General features: G+C 50.6%; 1 long non-coding RNA gene across 1 annotated transcript; it reads left to right on the top strand.

The window, feature by feature from the left end:
* Positions 1–322: 322 nt before the first annotated feature.
* LOC136547312 (uncharacterized) lies at positions 323–2,492 on the top strand. Its single transcript, XR_010781535.1, has 5 exons — positions 323–1,038; positions 1,308–1,387; positions 1,767–1,913; positions 1,997–2,152; positions 2,456–2,492. It is a non-coding gene; the product is annotated as an uncharacterized lncRNA (long non-coding RNA).
* The last annotated feature ends 15,660 nt before the right edge of the window (positions 2,493–18,152 follow it).

Raw genomic sequence — 18,152 nt, 5'->3', positions numbered from 1 at the left:
GCACCAGAATCCACCGAGAGCAGCATGCGATGCGCCGCGTGCCCGCGTCGGTCCATCGTCCATGGGCACGCGCGGCGGGCACATGCACATGGAGCTACGGATCAAGCGCACGCATTTAACTACACAAGCCGGACATGCTCCTCCGATGGAACCACCGTCCACGTCGCCCGAATTATTTTCAGCCGTCAGATCTTCGATCGTGTGGCCGCGGTTGTCCAGAGCGGATTCGGCTGGAACCGGCTTCTGCAGCTCCTTCGTGGCTTTCATCTGCTTTTCTCAACTTCCCTCAGTGTTGTGCGGCTTTTGCTCCGGAGCTGGCCCACCAAATATATACGCGGCCTTCTGATTTCGCTTCGTGATCCTTCGAGAGACAACAAAAAAAAACTGGTCTCCACCTTACCTCTTCCCCCTCCTCCCCGTCGTCCTCCTCGGCTCCTCCCGCAGCAGGCCGCCGCCGCTTGCGCTCGCGCCCCTGCCCCCGACCGCGCCTATCCTTCCTCTCACTCTCTCCCGGCGTGCCGGCGCAGAGGCTGGGCCCGAACGCGGCAGCCTCCACGCCCTGCGCGCGGCCAGGTCAGCGGCACCCCCGGTGTGCGGCACGGCCGTCCGGAAGGGCCCCGGCGGTCGCTGCCTTCCGGCACGGCACGGCGCGGCGCAGTGGATCCCCGCCGCTGGCTGCAGGCGCCGCTGCCCCCTAGCTACTCGGCGCTGCCTCCTGACGTCGATCCGCGTGGCCTCGACGAAACCCTAGCTTGACACTTCATCATCGGCCGCGCCAGTGGTTCTACTCCGCGGCCACATCTACCGGTACGTAGTCCTCTTCTTCTCTTCCCTCATTTGATGCCTCCTCCCCCAGAATCCTCTCTCCTCCGCGGACGTGCAATGGCCGGTGCCAACTTCCGGAACGCCGCCCGCGATTCGTGGCGCAACGGCTCGACCGGGCCCCGTCGGTACCCGACGATGCGGGTACCCCTCGGCGCGGCCTGCTCCCGTCAGAAGCCTCCGGCCCAGCTTCAAATCCAGCCAGTACAGACGCAGGTGCTGCCTTGCTTCTCTCCTAGCTCCTTTTTGCTTTCAGTTCCGTGTTAGTCTTTAAAATCCATGCATGCCGGGTACTATTTTCTAAAATGTTGTCGTACGTATATGTTGGATTCTTCAAATTGTTATTCCGTACTTAGTTAAGGAAACCTCGTCAAATGGTCAGACCAGATAATTTGTTGCTCCACAGTTACTTACCCAAACCTTCTACAAAGAGACAGTTCTATAACGACTACTAATTTGGCAATGTCTTTTTTTTTATTATGCAGTTTTTCCCTTTCTTCAGCCTGTGATGACAATTATATACCCATTGCTCAAGGATATGATCTGATGTTTAGTCGCTTGTGAGGTACTGGGCATGAGCTGTCACTTATATTATGCAATTTCTAAGAGTGGTCCATTTGTCAGCATGCCTTGAGGCTCCAAGCGGATTTACAAATGATCATAGCCATGTTCCTAAGGCCTCTAAAGATCTTGTCTTCATACAAAAAAACTGACCTTTTCGATTGCTATGACAGAAATTTTACAAACCTTTACAAGACAAATGCCGCTGGGAATTACTATTATTTATCTCACAGTTTTCTTTGATTTATCTAGGCACTGCGATTGTATATCCTATTTTTATAGCGCTCACCACTCTATTTTTTGCATCTCTTTTTAGCTTGGTCAATTGGTTATTCCTGTTTTTGACATCTCTTTCTACCTATTCTGTTTTGTGTATTTTGGAGGCACCAACGATCTCCTTCCAATGCTACATCAGCAACCAAGGCAAGCAGCAAATTGTCTCTGTGTCTTAATAAGATGGGATACGGGGATACCACTCACTTGATGATAGTCTGATACCACATATAGATGTTGTTTTGGACGATGCAAAGGTACATACCAATTTCCTTGTCTACTTGCCCTTGGTTCATATACGTTCACTGACTACCGATGTATTATTCTTGTATATGTATAGAGGAGAATCCTATGTCTGCTAAAATTGTAGGTTCGGAGGTGGACACCAAGGGTCACTACAAAGGGCAAGGTGCTACGTTTGTTAGATAGGAGAATGCGATGTCTGCTACAGTTTTGGGTTCCTACTGTCCAGCTTGCAATCGTGGAGAACAAATATGTGAGTTCACAGAATAATTTGACAAGCAAATTGTGATTTGTCTTCTTTGCATTTAGTTTTGATTCATCTCATGGTTCTCACTTCAAAGAGTTCCAATTAAGAGAAAAAGAGAAAATTCAGCCAATACAGATGCATGTTGGGGGTAGTTTCTAGGAGCACTAATTATTTATGGCAGCTTTGTGAGTAAAATATAAGTCCTTTGTTCTTCGCGATGCTTCCTCGATCTGTTTAGGGAGTAAGTTCTGTCATGTTGTTCTCGCATTGATTCAAACTCTTATCAGTTTCCTTCTATTTTTGGTGCAGTGGAGTAACATTGATTACCCAAGAATGAGATACTTACCTCTAGCCTATTGTGTAGCCATTTCATCATAGTAATTACTTCTGCAGACAAATGGTTTCGTCTAAAACTCAGCATGAGCTTAGGGATCCAGAGCACTAAAGGCAGCATGTGGGCACATGCAGGTTGCAATTTGTTTACAGCCTATTCTTAATCTTCTTATGATAATCCCACTCTTATCGACATGTTTCCTGCAGGCTTGAGGTATTTGCCATTTGCAGTTTAAGGGTTCAGAATCAGAGCTGCGGAATGAATTATTCTCAAGTAACTTCAGGGCCTGATTAGTCAACAACTCTTGTCTTCCTATGCAATTTGTAAACATCTAATGCCTCTGTGCAGCGAGATGTCATGGATTGCCTATATATTGTGCACAATCTATGCTGTGTTCTTTTACCATCATTCATTTCTGAATCGAACGAATTCATCCCACATTTATGAGCAATCTTCAACTGTTGTCGTTCCCTGCCTGTACTTATGCACAAGCAATAAAACTACAAAGTTCACAGTTGTACACCTTTCATATGTTACGGTGCTCTTCCAGATTTTTGCATTCCAACCTAGCTGGACGAACCACCAGCAATGCTAAGCCAACCAATGTTGGCAGGATATGTTTCCTTTTTTTTCACTTTTCATTAAAGCATCCGTTTATGAAAGTTGGGGCATTTGTTATTGCTACTTTTCTCATGAATCAGACTCATATGTTCCTTTTGTTGAAAAGAAGAATCTTTGCTGAACTGGTTCAGGTAAACTACTATGGTTGCCTATATATGGCAGTTAACTGAAACAAATGTGTTCTTTAGAATCCTAGATGGCAGTTAACTGTAGCCAAATGATATTTTAATGTAATCTGGGTTCTACATTGCCCAAAAGAATTCCCTTGGTAATTTAAACTCTTTCCTATAATTCTATTAAAAATCCATTTTCGGTCATGCACTCCTTGGCTTCATAATGTATATATATTTTACCAGCTCCTAATTTTTGCCCAGGTGCCACCTTTGGCAAACTATGCTGCCAACAGATATTTATGCTAGCAGGTGAATAACACATTTTATGATTTTTTTTCCCATTCTTCTTTGATACACCAATGGCCTGATGCCACAGGAATGCTTTCCGCTTTGTTTATTATGCGGAATTAGGGGTTCACCGCTGGGCACCTGGTTTGCTGCAGCCATTTCTCTTTTGCTGCATCATATAGCTGGCCTTGGTTTAGCTTCTTCTATTAATCATGAGGTAATAATGCTTAGTCCTCCTAATTGCCTGTAATTTAATGTGTAGTATGCAGGTTTCTATCTCAAATTTCAAGGGAATGGAATTGTATCGCCATAGCATGTGCACTTAAAAAGGCACACCTACTGAATTGAAGTGCCATGATCTTATGGTGTTACCAATTTCACTCTATTTTATATATTCAACAAATCTTCTTCAGAATTATATTATGGCACAATTTTGAGTGGTTATTCATATGCACGTTCACGTGCCGGACTGCCGGTTCTATTCTATTCTACTATTGTTATTCAGATTGATCGGTTTACAACAACTGTTTGTCCTTTTCAAACATACAATGCTTGATTAAGATAATGAAAAAGGCATCATAGCTTATTGACTTTTCTGATAACCATTGTTTCCTTCTTTGCCAAAGTAATTGTTGTTCTTCGAGTGATATGTATGACATAAATAGTACGGTAAAGGCATCAATAATTGTTGTTCTTCGAGTGAGATGACATATATAGTATGGTAAATGCATCCAAAAATTGTTTTCATTCGTTGCTGCAGCTAAATCCTTAACTGTACCCTCCTATGATTGTGTCTAATGGATGCCTGTGATTTGAGAATTTAGGATATTGGTTGCTCAGGTAAATTTGTTAGGGTTTTTTACTGCAATATATACTTACTGCTTTAGTACCTTCACACAGATTTTTTACACTCTTATCATCTCTAAAGCTTCTCACTTATTCATATATTCTAGGATTAGATTGATCTGAAAAATGGGAAAAGAAGTGAACAACCATAATCCTATATCACAAAGCAACTGCTGATATACGATGAATGGAATATGATTTGTGAATGTTAGCTTGTCTTAGAAGGGGAGCCTTGGCGCAGTGGTAAAGCTGCTGCCTTGTGACCATGAGGTCACGGGTTCAAGTCCTGGAAACAGCCTCTTGCAGAAATGCATGGAAAGACTGCGTACAAAAGACCCAAGTGGTTGGACCCTTCCCCTGACCCTGCGCAAGCGGGAGCTACGTGCACTGGACAAATGACAGTTCTGGTACTCTAATTAGTTTCAACTAATATTAATGCCTTTCGAAATCCAAGTCACCGATGTGCTTAATGAACACTTCTGGTTCATTTAAACCTTAAACGTTCAAAATTTGACTTTCTTTTTACATAGTGCATAACCTGCTAGAAATTAAAGCAAATGCTCCCATCAGCTATTTTTATTTTCTGAGGAAAGTTCCGCTTCACTAAATAAGATAGAAAATGAGGTCAATCAAAATTATTTTGTCTTATCATAGAATGAATCCATGTCTCAGTACTGTATTCAAGCAAATCACTCTTGACAGTACTGAGACAAATGCATCGTCTACTGCATGTATCTCCGATCATATCTTCATGCATAGTTTGAGGTGGCCACATACTTCTACAGTTAAGATATAGTATTTCTCTTTCCTTAAAGAAAAGGCTTCCCTTCTTGCTAATAACACACCTAATTACTATAGTTCCAGAACATAGGTTGAAACACAATAGTGTCTTGCTGCCAGACAGGTGAACCATTAGCATTGTACCCCCAAAAAATATGATCTTTTTTTACTAACATGTCATCTATTGACATATTCATATAATATCTAATGCATATTACAGGCTTCAGCCACACCTGTTCAAAGCACGGTACATCCATTGGTCCTCTATGGATGCACCACAAAACAGCAAAGGTACTACGTCACCATCGTATGCCAATTATCTGTACCCAATACAAAGGGTACATCATGAATTACCATCACCATTAACCAATTTCAGATACACATCAACAATACACAGGCATTGGAAGACTAAACGCATACAACATGCACCCAGATGAAATTGCAAAAGAGATTGCAGTACCATTTAACTTATATGTCGCCATTTTCAAGGTAACATATATACCACCGAAGCTTTATCATCCATTTAAGCAAAGTGAATCTACAAGCAAATCTGCTTTCACAGCAGACGCTCCATGCAGCGAGCTTTGACTTGGAGATGTTACCGTGATGCAAACAACAGGAATTGGCTCATCTACCGTGGATGGCAGGTACATTCACCATGCCATAAACTGACACAGCTAACAGTCATCATGCTCTACATTTGTCGGGTACCTTAGAACGGGGTACCCCGAGTGAACAATCAAAGGGGTCACTTAAGTCCCATCAAAAAACAAAGCTAGAAGGTAAGTCGTGGGCCCCTCACCCACCACATCCGAGCCCACCAGGCCCTCCGCCTCGCCTCGAGCCTCATGCAGGAGGTCTCGGCGTCCTGACGCAATCTCCGCCTCGCGCGAGGCTCTCCACGGAAGGCCTCGGCAGGGAACACGATCTCCGCCTCGCGCGAGGCTCTCCACGGAAGGCCTCGGCAGGGGGTGCATTCTCCGTATCGCGCGAGGACTCTCACGGAAGGCCTCGGCAAGGAGTCCGATCTCCATCTCGCGCGAGGCTCCGCTCTCCGTCCCGCGCGAGGCCTCATTCTCCGTATCACGCGAGACCAGCTTATCCATAGTCCGTCGCCCCCGCCTCGGTCGATCTTCCCGACAGCACGTCATGTCTCATTAATACTTCAACCACTCCCGCAATCTCAGCCGGATGATGGCTCGACGCCACAGAATGGCCGACGGGACCTGAGGTCGCATCAACGCCATACCGGCTGGGACAGGGCACGGCGGGGATTACCGGCCACTGTGTTCTGACGCTGTGCCCATGATCAGCGCCCACACTGCACTGTGCCCCGCGATCCCCGCCTCGAAAACAACGCGACATGGACAACTTGGCCCGGGTTATCACCGCCTCCAAGCTGGCGCACCAGATAAGTCGCCCACTCGGGGCCTCTGTAACACCCTGGTGTTATGCCTGCATTTAGGCACTGCTAATCATACATATCATGCATCATCAAGCATCCTAATCATACATGCCTAATCATGTAAATAACAATTGAAACACTGCTTTGAAACATTTGAAACATGTGTGAAACCTGAATGTTGCATACACCTGTTTAAGAGTTGTTTTGCCCTGATTTTGCTTGCTAGGTTAGTAAAATATGTTTGGCTACTATTGTAAATCATCTAGCAATGTTTAGTTCAATTTTTGGAGCAAGGTTTGTATTCAAATTAATTCAAAATTTGGCTTCAAAAATAAATTCCCAAAATTAGGGTTTTGAGTTAAACGTGGACTTTGACCTTACAATTCAAAATCTAGAAAGAATTTGGCTGTGGTCATAAAAGCAAAGTTGTAGAAAATTAAATTCTAATCAACTTTCATTTTTGGTACATTTTCAAAAGATGTCATTTTCTTGCTCAAAATAATATTTGAAAGATGGCATGTAAAAATTCCTTGAAAATATATTTGGAAAAGGACTTTTTCTCCTTCGTGGGCCGCCGCCTCACTTCTGGCCCACGGTCGAAGTCGGCCCAGCCAGCCTCCCGCACGCGCCTCGCCTCGCTCGGCCCAGCCCAGCGCCGCGCTGCGCCTGGCCTGCCTCCATGCGCCTGCCTGCTGACGCGCCGCGCCGCGCGCCCAACCGCGGCAGAGCTTGCCCGCCGCGTGGCGGCCATGCGCCGTCGACACCACCGCGCGTCGCAGCCGGCCTGCGCCCGCGCCCACACGCCCGCCTACACCTGCTGAAGCCAGTGCACTCGCTGGCTCATTCCCGCGCTGCCTCTCCTCTTCGCCAGAGCCGAGCGCCCCAACTCTGCCTCTCGCCGCGCCCACGAACCCGCCGGCGAATTCTGTCGTGGCTCCTCCACCTCGGCCAGCAAGCACGCACCCGCAGCTCCACCTCGCTCTCCTTCAAGTCGTGCTCGCGTTTGTGCCGACTACCGAGCCCAGGTAGCGCTGCCTCAAGCCCCACCACCGACGGCCATGGCGCCGCCGTGCTCAGCCGCCATGGAAGTCACCTTCCTTCTCTTCTCTAGCCCCGCCTAGCTACCCTACCGCATTCACCATCTTCTCGCGCATCGCATGCACCCGCTAGCTCGCCTTGTCTCGGCCGGAGATGGCCGCCGGCCTCGTGGCCGAGCCACGTCGCCGCGCCAGCGCAAGCGCCGGCGTGGCCTCTACCTCAGCCAGCCAGGCCGAGTGGCCGTGGGCCGACGGCCTGCTGGGCCGTCTTTCCCCTCCCTTGCGCTCGGGCCGCGCAGGCCAAGAGTGGCCGTGGGCCGATGAAATCCAGCGGGCTGGCCCAGTAGCGATTGAATGAATTGTTTTTCATTTTTCTTTATTATTTGAAAATAGAAATGGTTTGGAAAATGTTTGGGTACTCAAATTTGCTCCAAATCTGTTGAAATGAATTTATCTAGGTTCCTTATCATCAGATCTACTTGGGAAAATTATTGCATGTCATTTTTGAGATACTTTGCTGTAGAATTTTATTTAATCATGTATATTGCTGATAACTTGAAAAATATGTAGAAAAATCTATAGGCTTCAGAAAAATATGATTTCTAAGTTTGTTAATCTTCTTATGTAATGTACTTCCTAGGAAAAATATGTTTCATGCATGTGCTGTGGGAAAATTTTGAGGTGTAGTTCAAGTACCTTTAATGGCTGAATTTTTGTTATTTTAGCTAGAGAGCAAACTTTGTATAAAACATGCATGTGATAATTTTTGTACAGTCATTGTATGCTATGAAGAACCTAGAAAAAATACTAACTCTATTGTTTGACACTTTTCACAGTTCAAAGTATTTTTATGATCATAATCCTGCCATAGCTTGTTATTTTTGTGTAGGCTAATCCACTCATTCAAATACCATGAAAATCTGATAGTAGACTACTTAGGGTAGTAATGTGCTATGGTAATTTTCTAAGATTTTTCTAAGCAAGAAAAATAGAGGTTGCTATTCAAACCTATTATTAATTAGAGTTTAATTAAGTGTTGCTTTATGTGTGATTAAGAAATTAGTGAAGCTTTGGTGTATCTTTGAAGCATTTAATAAGATATGTTGACTTAACATATTAGTAGTAGAAGAGAATGTAGTAGATGACATGTGCTTGTAGTATATGTTCTTGGATGATGTTGACTACCTTGCATTTTAATATATCCCTTGTATTCATCTCATCCGATGCACCGATTGCATAAGCACTTACGCGCATTGCATCATACAGGATCGCAAACCGAGAACCCAGTCGTCATACCCAAGGAGCCCGAGGAGCAGCTCGAGGTGCAGCCATAGGAAGTGCCCAAAGTCGACGAGGAGGACGTTGAGGAACTTTCGGAGTGCCCCGATCACCGTCCGAGCTCCTTCGAGAGAGGCAAGCCCCGGAGCATTTTCTCCCGGTTTGCAATTATTAATTCATTGCTTTACTTTATTTGATGCATTACGTTCAGGAGTTGTTTGCAACCGTTGCTGCATTATACCTTGTTTACCTTTGTTATACTATATCCTTGTTATCCTGGTATCCGCAGTCGAGTCAATGCTTAGCTGGCTTAGACCGGTAGAAGTCGGGTGATTTCCTATCACCTACGAGCTATAGGTGGTTACCTGGATCTGCTTGGATGACTATGAAGTCATGGTATAACTAAGTGTTAAATGAAGTTGAGACCGGACAGAGACTTGCAGAGTTTTGGACTGTAGTGTTTCCGTCTGTGTCGATTAAGGACCGACCGTTGTTGGGCCTCAAGTCATGTTGAATGCATGCCTTACATTTAGCTAGCCGGATAAAGTACCTTCCGACCGTGAAGCTGGGAGATTTTTTGGGCCGAGTAGATTGCCCGCAGCGCACTGTGCCGGAGCAGGTGTGGTAGGACACGGGGGCGAGATGATAAGACCAAAGTGCAGTCGGTCGGCCCCCGGGTACATGTGGTTCCTGGCAAACTCGAGATACCTGGAAAGTTGACTCGGTGATCAATATCTCACTTTAGCGGGTGAGTGAGGTTTGTGTAAGGAATAAATCACCAGCTGGTTAGGAATCGATTCGAATCGCCATCGCTCCTGGATAGTGAGCACTTGACTTGAGTTACTTCATCGTAGTAAATGGTTATGGAACACTTGGACAATTATAATGAATATGATAGTATGGAAGTTGTTTAATGATCATTGGTTATCATTATCTGCTTAATCACATGTTTGCTCTAGTTTAGGTGCAAATCTAGTCGATAGGTTAATAATAATTAACTTGACAATAATGCTTTTAGAAAGGTTCTTGAAATGCTAAAAATGCTTCTTTTGCAAATGAGTCAGCTACCCTACTATAAAGCCCTTCATAATCCTTGGTGTCACTTAATTTTCGGTTATGTCGGGTAAGTCTAGCTGAGTACCTTCTTGTACTCAGGGTTTTATTCCCACTTGTTGCAGATGGGCAGATGTATTACGGCTACTGTATCAACTGCCTTTATCCTGCGATGGGTGATGCTTAGGACCATGGGCATGGTCATTCCTTACGTCTCGTCTGATGCTTTTGTTGGAGATGATCATTCACTGGCACTATATTTGAACTCCGCGTGAGGGTGTGTGTGGTTTGAACAAATGGCTTCCGCTACTTTTATTCGAACTGGTTTTGTAATAAGTATGTTGAAACTCTTATGTATCTGAGATTGCGAACTTTTATGTAATATGTGATGGTGACCGCTAAACTTATTACGATCTTGGCTGGAATGGAAGTTGGTTTGAAAACCTTTGTGATTTCATGGACTACTGGGTTATACGGGCTTAAGTTTGCTAAATCGTCTGCTCTGGCGGATGATTTTCTTACTTAATTTCGTATAATTGGTCGGTTCTGTTACAGCCTTGGCACTGTGCACCAAGGTCTCGGCTATCTCGGGGTTTGTGCCCGCCGAGACCCCCATTGCGGTGCAGCCTCGGCACCGACCAAGCCTCGGCCTCGCGCACAGTCCGTCCACAGTGGTTTGCACGTCCACCGCCGCACCCACTCCGAGGCAGTCCCAGGGCTCTCACGACGCATAGGATCGGATGGGACTAGCACGCCGCCCCAGTGCTCCAAGGACGGACCACTCCGACGACCACGCCACCACAGGAACAGGCCACAGGGCTCGGACATGCCGCCCCTGTTGGCACGACGCCGCATAGTTAACACGTGTACTGTCCTTGTCCTCCCTTCAACTATAAAAGGAGAGGACTTGGGCCACTTAGGGGGGGACTCGAAGAGAAGAACACCTTGTAAAACACACACGCACACATCCCAGCCGCCTGAGAGCAACGTCTCATGCGGCACACACGACACCTTGCCGAGACCTGGGACTAGCTCCCTCTCTCCCCTAGCTTGTAACCCCCTACTACAAGCATTTCGGTGCAAGGAATACAAGATCGATCTCTCAGACTGGACGTAGGGCATCGATTGCCTGAACTAGTATAAACCTTGTGTCTCTTTGCATCACCATCCGGGATTAGGGGCACGTAGTTCAAATTCACTGGTTGGTTGAGGACCCCCGGTCCAAAACACCGACAGTTGGCGCGCCAGGTAGGGGCCTCTACGTGTCAGTTTTGTCATCCCAGCAAGTCCCAGATGGCAGGCCCCGTACGACCATTGCGCCTTGGCACGGTGGTTTGGTTTGGGAGCCTAGAGTTCATGTCTCTAGGGCATAAGTACGACATGGTACTCCTCACTCCTGGAGCCCCACCAACCGAAGATGAAGTCACACACCGGCAGCCTAGGCGCAGGCGGCGCCCGGGCGGCCACTCTCGCCGCGCTCGCCAGGCACGACGCGAGCAAGATCACCCCGACGCTACGCGAATCCGGGGCGGCACGCCGCTCCCCGCCGATATCCTATGACCAGCTGTTGGCACAGGGTCCCTGGCTGGGGACCTGTCTAGCCTGAGCTTGGACAAAGGAAAATTGCCGATGGCACGCGGTGATGCCCAGTCGTCAAGATCCGCTCCACCACTCCCTGAGGAGCCGATCCCAGCGTAGCAGAGTCAGGCGACGACACCATCCCCATACCCCTTTGGGTTGAGAAATGCCGCCACCTCTTACGCCTACGCTTACACTACCGAGGATCCCTCAGAACGCCGCCAGCGCTTCGCTCTCGACCTGAGCACCCACACCGACTCCTTAGAGGAGGATGAGGCATGGCCCAGAGTGGATTTCTCTAGACTCCACGACCCTGGGGCTATGCGCCAGTTCTTGGCCACAAGCGATTGCTGTTTCGGCTACTCCGACTCCGACGACGAGGGTACCTACGACCCACTCGTGAATGTTTCCACGTCGGGCTTGGGATGCCGAGGGCAGGCGAGGAGGACGAGGGGGCAGGTAGCCGTTCCCCGCTTTGCCCAGGTATAGGCACTGCCACACCTCCACGCATTGTCCTGCCAGCCACACGAAACGAGACCCCCACCCTTGCATGACCTCAACGCCCAGACCTAGAACAACTCCGTGAGCTCCAGGCCAAGGTCGAACAAGACCAACTTCTTCTGCAACAGCTTCGAGACTCCCACGAACAGGAACAGCGAGGTCGCAGCGAAGGCGGAGGAGCCCGACGAAGGGCCCGCGATGTGCATCACCACATCCATGACGACGAAGGGAGTGAGCAACCCCTAGTCTTCAATCGCGCTAGCTAGAACATCGCGGCTACGGCAATGCTGGTCCGCGCAATGGCCGAGCCTTCTACCACGGAGGGGCGGCGGGACCGCGGCAAGCTCCGGGATCTCCTAGAGACCGCCGGGCGTCTCGAACCTGCCCGCGGCACCGCCTCGGTAGGATAGGGAAGCCCCGGCTCGTCCCGAGCACGCTCGAGCGCCGATAGCCCACAGGGTCCCCGTGCTTCTGGACCGCCTCGGCAATCGACGCGAGGTGTAGGGAGACCATGAGGTGGTCAGCAGGCGACGACACCACGACAACGAGGGGCCCACTCGGGGCTACCACCCACACCGAGGTGGTCGCTACGATAGCGAGGAGGACCGCAGTCCTTCTCCTGAACCACCAGGCCCTCGGGTCTTCAGCAGGGCCATCCGCGCTACCCTTTTCCCGGCCCGGTTTCGGCAACCAGCCAATCTCGTGAAATATAGCGGCGAGACCAACCCCGAACTCTGGCTTGCCAATTACCACCTGGCCTGCCAGCTAGGTGGCGCAGATGATGACCTGCTCATCATCCGCAACCTCCCCTTGCTCTTGTCAGACTCAGCGCGAGCCTGGCTCGAGCACCTTCCTCCCTCACAAATCCACGACTGGCGCAACTTGGTTAGGATCTTCGTCGGGAACTTCCAAGGCACATACGTGCGCCCTGGGAATTCCTGGGACCTTAAAAGCTGTCGCCAGAAGCCGGACGAGTCTCTCCGAGACTTCATCCGACGCTTCTCCAAACAGTGCACCGAGTTGCCCAGCGTCGGTGACTCAGAGATCGTCCAGGCTTTCCTCTCCGGCACCACCTGCCGAGACCTGGTTTGAGAGTTAGGTCGGAACGTACCATGCTCCGCTGCTGCGCTCCTCGACATCACCACCAACTTCGCCTCAGGCGAGGAGGCTGTTGGAGCCATCTTCCCCGACAGTGACTCCAAGGGAAAGCGGAGGGACGAGGCCCTCGAGGGCTTGGCCTCCCACCTCCCCAAGAGAAAGAAAAAGGGGCACCTAGGGAAGCAGGAGGTCCTGGAGGCTAATCTGGTTGGGGCCATAGAACACAAGAATCCCCGAGGCCCCAGAGGCCCTAGGCCTTTCGACGACATGCTTAAGAAACCATGCCCTTATCACCAAGGCTCGGTCAAGTACGCCCTCGAGGATTGCTCCATGCTGCGACGTTACTACGCTAGGCTTGGGCTCCCCGATGACGACGCCAAGCAGAAGGGCGTCGGCGACTAGGATGAAGACAAGGACGACGGGTTTCCCGAGGTATGCAACGCCTTCATGATCTTCAGGGGGCCCTCGGCGTGCCTTACGGTGCGGCAGCACAAGAGGGAACACCGAGAAGTCTTCTTGATCAGGGTGGCCACCCCCCAGTACCTTGACTGGTCTCGGGAGGCGATCACCTTCGATCGAGATGACCATCCTGATCATGTTCCGAATCCCGGGCAGTACCCACTGGTTGTCGACCCGATCATCGGCAACACCCGACTCTCCAAGGTGTTGATGGACGGAGGCAGCGGCCTCAACATCCTCTATGTCAATACCCTGGAGCTCTTGGAGATCGACCGGTCGAGGCTTCAAGGCGACATCGCCCCCTTCCACGGCATCATGCTAGGGAAGCGCACGCGACCCATCGGGCGCATCGACCTTCCCGTCTGTTTCGGCACTCCCTCCAACTACCGCAAGGAAGTCCTTACCTTCGAGGTAGTCGGGTTTGGGGGACCCTACCATGCCATCCTGGGGTGGCCGTGCTATGCCAAGTTCATGGCAGTCCCCAACTATACCTACCTCAAGCTCAAGATGCCAGGCCCCAGCGATATCATCATGATTGAGTCCGCGTACGAACATGCATACGACTGCAACGTTGAGTGCATCGAGTATGTCGAGGCTCTTGCGGAGGTCGAGACCCTCATCGCCCACCTCGACCAACTCAGTGGCGAGGTGCCTGACTCCAAGCATCGCGTGGGGGCGTTTGAGCCCACGGAAACCATCAAACTCGTCCCGGTCGACCCCGCCTGCCCCGACGACCGGGCGCTGAAGATCAGCGCCACCCTCGACATCAAATAGGAAGCCGTGCTCGTCGACTTTCTCCGTGCGAATGCCGACATATTCGCATGGAGTTCCTCAGACATGCCGGGCATACCGAGGGAGGTCGCCGAGCACGCCCTGGACATCCGGGCCGGATCTAGACCGACGAGGCAACGCCTGCGCCGCTTTGACGAGCAAAAGCGTAGGGCCATCGGTGAAGAGATACAGAAACTCTTGGTGGCCGGATTCATCAAAGAAGTGTCCCACCCAGAGTGGTTGGCTAACCCCATGTTAGTCAAGAAGAAAAATGGGAAATGGAGGATGTGCGTAGACTACACCGGTTTGAACAAAGCCTGTCCAAAAGTCCCCTTCCCATTACCCCGAATCGATCAAATCGTTGATTCCACTGCAGGGTGCGAAACCTTGTCTTTCCTTGATGCGTATTCTGGTTACTATCAAATCAAGATGAAAGAGTCAGACCAGCTCGTGACCTCTTTCATCACACCATTCGGTACGTACTGCTACGTAACTATGCCTTTCGGCCTCAGAAACGTGGGTGCCACGTACCAGCGGTGCATGACCCAGGTCTTTGGCGACAACATTGGGCGGACCGTCGAGGCCTACGTAGACGACATCGTGGTCAAGACCAGAAAGGCCGAGGATCTCATCGACGACTTGAGGATAACCTTCAAATGCCTTAGAGAGAAGGGCATCAAGCTCAATCCCGAGAAGTGTGTGTTCGGGGTCCCCTGAGGCAAGCTCTTGGGATTCATAGTCTCGGAACACGGCATTGAAGCCTACCCAGAGAAGGTCTCGGCCATAACCAGCATGGGACCAATCAGAGACCTCAAGGGAGTACAGAGGGTCATGGGATGCCTTGTAGCCCTGAGCCGCTTCATCTCGCGCCTCGGCGAAAAAGGTTTGCTTCTGTACTGACTCTTGAGGAAATCCGAGCATTTTTCTTGGACCCTCGAGGCCGAAGAGGCCCTCGACAGACTCAAAACGCTGCTCACAAATCCTCCCATCCTGGTACCCCTGGCCAGGGATGAGGCCCTCTTACTCTACGTCGCCGCAATGACCCAAGTGGTCAGCGCTGCCGTAGTGGTAGAGAGGCAGGAAGAGGGGCATACTCTGCCCACCCAACGACCTGTTTATTTCATCAACGAGGTGCTCTCCGAGACCAAAGCATGCTACCCCCACATTCAGAAGCTGGTCTACGCCGTGGTCCTGGCCCGGCGTAAACTGCGTCACTACTTCGAGTCTCACCCAGTGACTGTGGTATCATCTTTTCCCCTAGGAGAGATAGTTCATCACCGGGAGGCCTCGGGTAGGATAGCCAAGTGGGCCATCGAGCTTATGGGGGAAACCTTGACTTTTGCGCCTCAGAAATCGATCAAGTCTCAGGTCTTGGCTGATTTCATGGCTGAGTGGATAGACACCCAACTGCCACTGGCTCAAACTCAGACAGAGTGCTGGACCCTGTACTTCGACGGATCCCTGATGAAAACCAGGGCAGGCGCGGGTCTGCTGTTCATCTCGCCCCTCGGAGTACACATGCGTACATGGTGCGGCTCCACTTCGTCGCCTCCAACAACATGGCAGAGTATGAGGCCCTCATCAATGGCTTACAAGTCACCATCGAACTTGGGGCACGGTGCCTCGACGTCCGTGGCGACTCACGGCTCGTCATAGATCAAGTGATGAAGGAGTCAAATTGCCTCAACCCCAAAATGGAGGCTTACTGCAAGTTGGTACGACGCCTAGAAGACAAGTTCGACGGTCTCGAACTAAATCACGTCGCGCGGAAGTACAACGAGGCCGCCGATGAGCTGGCAAAGATGGCCTCGGCACGGGCCCCGGTCCCCCCGAACGTCTTCGCCAGAGACCTCCACAAACCTTCCATTGGCTAGACCTCGACAGCAGAGGAGGGCCCACCTGTGGAACCCATGGCAAAGCTCGATGCCCCCTCTGCTGCCGAGACCCTCTCGACCGAGCCCGAGGTCATGGAAGTCAACACCGAGCCTCCGCAGACTGATCAGGACACGGATTGGCGAGTCTCGTTCCTCGATTGGCTTGATCGGGGGGAGCTTCCTAGCGACAGAACCGAAGCACGACGGCTTGCGCGCCGAGCCAAGACCTACGCCCTCTACAATGACGAATTGTACAGGTGAAGTCCCTCAGGTGTCCTCCAACGATGTATCACTGCCGAGGCGGGCCAAGCCCTGCTTTGGGACTTGCACGCAGGCGCCTGCGGGCACCATGCGGCGCCTCAGACGCTCATAGGGAACGCTTTCCGCCAAGGGTTCTACTGGCCGACGGCGGTCGCCGACGCTACCAAGCTAGTACGCTCCTGTGAAGGATGCCAGTACTATGCTCGGCAGACACATCTCCTGGCCCTAGCCCTGCAAACCATCCCCATCACATGGCCGTTCGCCGTGTGGGGGCTCGACATGGTCGGGCCTCTACAAAAGGCCCCCGGGGGCTACACCCATCTACTGGTATCAATCAATAAGTTCTCCAAATGGATCGAGGCTCGTCCGATTAATCGAATCAAATCCGAGCAGGCGGTGCTCTTCTTCACTGACATTATCCACAGGTTTGGGGTCCCCAACACCATCATCACCGACAACGGGACGTAGTTCACCGGCAAAAAGTTCCTGACGTTTTGCGATGACCACCACATCCGTGTGGCCTGGTCGGCCGTAGGACACCCAAGGACCAACGGCCAAGTAGAGCGTGCCAACGGCATGATCCTACAAGGCCTCAAGCCAAGGATTCACAACCGGTTGAAAAAGTTTGGCAAGAAATGGCTCGCCGAACTCCCGTCGGTCATCTAGAGCCTGAGGAACACTCCAAGCCGAGCCACGGGGTTCACGCCTTTCTTCCTGGTCTATGGGGCCGAGGCCATCCTCCCCACCGACTTGGAATATGGTTCCCCGAGGCTACAAGTCTATAACGAACAAAGTAACCGCACCACCCGAGAGGACGCCCTCGATCAACTGGAGGAAGCTCGAGACATCGCGCTACTACACTCGGCCAAATACCAGCAGAGCCTTCAGCGCTATCAGGCCCGACGTGTCCGAGGCCGAGACTTGAAGGTAGGCGACCTGGTGTTGAGGCTAGCATAGAGCAACAAGGGCCGCCACAAGCTGACCCCGCCATGGGAAGGACCATACATCATCGCCCAAGTACTGAAGCCCGGGACCTACAAGCTGGCCAACAAGAAGGGCGAAGTCTTCACCAACGCTTGGAACATAGAACAGCTACGTCGCTTTTATCCCTAAATTTTCAAGCATTGTATATGTCATTTCTCGAAATACAATTAAAAAGCGTTCTTTAGTTGGTCTAATTTTTCGAGAAACCCCCTAAGCCCATCGTAGGTCTCGGCAATTCGGTAACACGGCAAGGGAGACTCGGCTCTGCCTCGGCAGAACCAAGCCTCCCTCGGGGGCTAGATGGGGGACTCCCCCCTAGGTCCCACGCACCATTCTTCAGTTTTTTTCAAAAAAAATTCCTACGCCAAGACTCTAGCATGCTCTGACGAATCAGTTGTAAAAACCCCTCGGACCAAGGTCTGTTTCCTAAGCAAGAGGCCGGTACAGTCGCGAGACGGCCTACGCCTCTAGGCTATGGCACTCCCTCACTACCTCTCGCCCAAGGGACGGCTTAGGCCCCAAGGGGGTGTTTTGCAAACGAAATATGATCAGGAGCAACAGAGGGCAGAGGCTCGGAAACATAAGAGAAACAACTAAGAAACACAAATACTTCAGAAATAGAGGCCTCGACGGCCACAAACGTTATGATACAAAAATAACTCCTACTCTATTTTTACATAGCCCTTGGGGCCCAAATCAAGGCTCAGGGCCTTCAACACCGGCGG

This window comes from Miscanthus floridulus, chromosome 3 (assembly GCF_019320115.1).
Source record: "Miscanthus floridulus cultivar M001 chromosome 3, ASM1932011v1, whole genome shotgun sequence".
Classification (NCBI taxonomy): domain Eukaryota; kingdom Viridiplantae; phylum Streptophyta; class Magnoliopsida; order Poales; family Poaceae; genus Miscanthus; species Miscanthus floridulus.
The sequence above is the reverse complement of the archived record's forward strand: the minus strand, read 5'-3'. Positions and strand labels throughout refer to the sequence as shown.